The sequence below is a fragment of the Sinocyclocheilus rhinocerous genome, unplaced genomic scaffold (genome assembly GCF_001515625.1).
Source record: "Sinocyclocheilus rhinocerous isolate Xijiao unplaced genomic scaffold, SAMN03320098_v1.1 scaffold2057, whole genome shotgun sequence".
Classification (NCBI taxonomy): domain Eukaryota; kingdom Metazoa; phylum Chordata; class Actinopteri; order Cypriniformes; family Cyprinidae; genus Sinocyclocheilus; species Sinocyclocheilus rhinocerous.
In genome coordinates this window covers 186,625-190,507 of record NW_015627250.1, presented here as the reverse complement: position 1 = coordinate 190,507, position 3,883 = coordinate 186,625, and the positions used below count along the sequence as shown (strand labels likewise).

General features: G+C 36.4%; 1 long non-coding RNA gene across 1 annotated transcript in view; it reads left to right on the top strand.

Moving 5' to 3' along the window:
• The window catches only part of LOC107726078 (uncharacterized), a 10,924-nt gene extending 7,379 nt beyond the window's left edge, over positions 1 to 3,545 (top strand). The window contains exon 3 of the long non-coding RNA XR_001638222.1: positions 3,269 to 3,545. This is a non-coding gene — a long non-coding RNA (uncharacterized LOC107726078). The remainder of the gene's footprint in view (positions 1 to 3,268) is intronic.
• Positions 3,546 to 3,883: the final 338 nt, after the last annotated feature.

Here is a 3,883-nt window from a genome sequence, read left to right as displayed (position 1 = left end):
TACGTTCTTGGGTACTCTCCAAAATGGCGGAAGACGTAACTCGTGGGAGAAGAATTGTTAAATAAATTATTTTTGTTTTCTTTGAGCTCAAAAAGTATTCTTGTAGCTTCCATGTCTGCATTTGTGATCGGAGAAACGACAAACAACAAGCACTACTCTACACTACTTAAAACTCGCGTTTCAATCGTCAGTGGCAAATTCTTTAAATCTAAAAAAAACATACTTACAGGCTGTGATTAACTTTTATAAAGAATATCTCTTTGGGTTTGAGACTTTAGTCTTTGCAACTTTAGGGATCTTATCTATTCACGAACAGCTTGTAACACTCCAAAGAGAAAGTAAAATTTTAAATTGCATCATATGACCCCTTTAACTCATGTTCCGAAGATGAACGAAGGTCTTACGGGTTTGGAACAACATGAGGGTGAGTAATTAATGACATAATTTTCATTTTGGGGTGAACTAACCCTTTACGTAGTTTGAGAGCATATGGGGAAACTAACTGGACCAGGGATGCACAATATTATCGGACCGATATCAGAATCGGCCGATAATGGCTTTAAATGTACATACTGACATCAGCCTGATATGAAAAATTATGCCTATATTTCTTGCCGATAGAAGGAATACGTTTACTCACATGTGCTCAGGGTGTGCTAGCGATTAGATCAGGTCAGCAGTGTGGCTCATTCTTGAAGCAAAGTTTTGCCTGAATTATTAGATTCACTGTTTTGGATTGCTGCATTTAAACTGAGAAAGCACGTACAGAATGACGTGTTCGGTGTATGATAGATTAAACCGTAATAGCACGTGCAGCGGCAGCCTCCCCCGGGTCCTAATGCCCCTTGGGTAAGGTGTTTTAATTCTGTAGGGGGCGCTGTTAGCCTACTTCTAGTAAAATTAAAGTAAAATACACAAATTACATTTAGACTGTGTTTCTGATTAAATAAAGCAGTAATTAATGTCATGTTGATTTAAAGGTCAGAAGCTATAGCTTACATAAATAAAAAAAAATCACAAACATGACACTTGCAAATTAAATAATTTGATATACGTATACTGATTTATTCATTAATGTGTAATATGTAATACTTTTAAAACAAATTATGAGCTCTAAAAGACTTTCTGAATTTTTACAACTCTTTTGCTTCAGACCATCTACAAATGTTATTTGTAAAATAAAATGCTAAGGTTACCACTGCATCTTTGTGAAAAACAATGCAGCAATTGATATATAGTTTATTTATAGTTATGTTCAAAGCTTCAATGTACTGTCATTATAAAAGAAATTCATTATTGTTTATTTAATTCTAACAAATAAGTTCTTGTTAAAAACTAACCAAAAGTAAAAATAATTTGCTTATAATTTCCACACAGGAGAGACTTGGTGTTGTTTCCAAACAAAAGGAAATATATCGGTATTGGCATCAGCTATTAGCAAAAATGAGTTGAAAAATAACGGCATATCGGCTATCTGCAAAAATCCAATATCGTGCATCCCTAAACTGGACAATTTGCAGTGGTTCATTGGCGAGTGCTAAAGAGTTCTTTTGGCACAATTTGTGTGATGCATTGTCTGATTGGGGATATTTATTCATTTTTTTAAAATCATGGTTAATGCTGTTTTTTCATCAGGGATTTTGCTGTTTAACACTATTTAAAAAATAAATAATAATGCGGACTGATGGCTTTAACAAAAGCATGTGCCATCGATTAACAGCCTTTTGCGTGTTTAAGGACCCCCTAAGCTCTGCTAGCCATAAAGCCTAAACGATGCTGCCCTTTCTTTTTTTCCTCCATCTGTAAAGAAGGAAGAACAGAGGCAAAGCGCGAGAGAGAAAGAGTGAGCCATTGATCAGTGCCGATCGTTACACGGCACTGCACCCTGCCTCTCATTGTTTTTATCTTGTCTCTCAAGCAGGGTGAACCCTTGTTGCCATGGCATCCCCCACACATTGGCGTCTGATTGGGGATATTTATTCATTTTTTTAAAATCATGGTTAATGCTGTTTTTTCATCAGGGATTTTGCTGTTTAACACTATTTAAAAAATAAATAATAATGCGGACTGATGGCTTTAACAAAAGCATGTGCCATCGATTAACAGCCTTGTAGCTCACAGCATGTCTGTTTTTAAAAGTTTATAAGTAATTGTTCAAAATCAATTCCTCTGTGGTGAAATTGAATAGAATTTTAAATTCCGGAATTTTTAATTTCACTTTGTTGACTTTCATTGTAAACAAAACAAAGTCTTTGAAACATATTGCAAAATATCTTTTTTTGTGTTCCATAGAAGAAAAAAAGAAGTCAGGTTTGCAATGACTCACTGTAAATGGTGAAATAATTTTCATTTTTGGATGTACTAATGCCACAAATGTGTGAAGGATTCTCTCAGGAACTTTTCACCCACATTGGCGATGGCACTTCAACCCTTTAGCTTAATGATCTCTTGGCTGATAGCCTACTTGTCAGGCTGACTTGCTCTGTCAAGAAGCAAGGAGGATATTTGAATCGCTAGCATAACCATAACATCTACTTACAAGCCATTTCCACTTTACTTTCACAAAAGCGGGGCATCTAACCACCCCCTTCCCCCCAATCACACACACGTATATAGGCCCGCATTGATTATTTATTTCAGATTCCTTGTAGTTCGGCATTGTACGTGTCTCCCGATGCCGAAATCTTTTTTACATGGAATGAAGCCAATTTCCATTCATTCGGTGTCTTTTTTGTTTTTTAGTCATTACTTTAAACCATCACAGTGCTGGCAGATCAGAGCCGGGTGAAGGATTACCGTTCATATAAATAGCTGGCATTGATTCGGCAAAAAGAGAGACTTCTCTGTCATTATGGAGACAGAAAATCCTAATTTAGAAACGTGAACAAAAACGCTGAGCGTTCAATTCAATTCAGTAATCCTCCATATTGCATGAAATCAGAGGTGTCGTGTTACAATGCGCAGTTTAAGTCAGTGTGGAGATTTAGACAAAAGGTAGCGCCTGGAGCTATATCATGATGTACTGAGCTAGAAAATGTGTTCTTAGTCAGTGTTTCATTTCATCTCATTCAATTTTTTTTTTTTCATTTTTGGAAGTACCCTCTCTGTTACCTTTTTATTGTGGTATATGTACAGAACTCATTTAAATGTATTCGGTTAAGGCCTTTAATATTGAATCAGAGACACAGAACCGTGGATAGGCCCTCGTTAATTAACGTATTTTCCTTTTCTGTCTCGCTCACTGTTTCTTTCTCATTGTGTCTTTCAGGCGTGCCTAATCGTACATGACTTTGAGGAGACGACGCGCGCTACAATCCCAGCACGTCGTATTTGAATATGGACAGAAACAGATCAGACATTAGCAACTGCTATTGATCCTCAAATAGGGGCCGAGCTGTCTGTTTTGAACGCCGCTGCCCGGTCGATCCCATCTGACCTACTGTTCACAAGGTAAAAAAAAAGAGAAAACAAAACAGGGAAGATTCTGCTCATAATTGGGTTGCGGCAGCAGTTGCTATTTTCATCGACATGAGAGGCTCATCATCTCCAATAACCAGTATCACAAGATGGAGAGTTCAGCCTCTCGTTGTTCAGCTCTATTGTACTAAACTGATGTTAGAAAGCCTGATAGTCTTCTCTTTGGATGTTCAGGTGGTGTGTTGTGGCCGTGGGTATTATTGTGTTCAATTAATGCAATTAAAGTCCACATATACTGTTCAGAACTTTTGGATTTTTATGTTATTGAAAGAAGTCTCATATGCTCACCAAGGCTGCAAATATTTGTTGAAAAATACAGTAAAATAGTAATATTGTTAAATATTTTTACAGTTTAAAATAATTGTTTTCTATTTTAATATATTTTAAAATACTATTTATTCGGCAA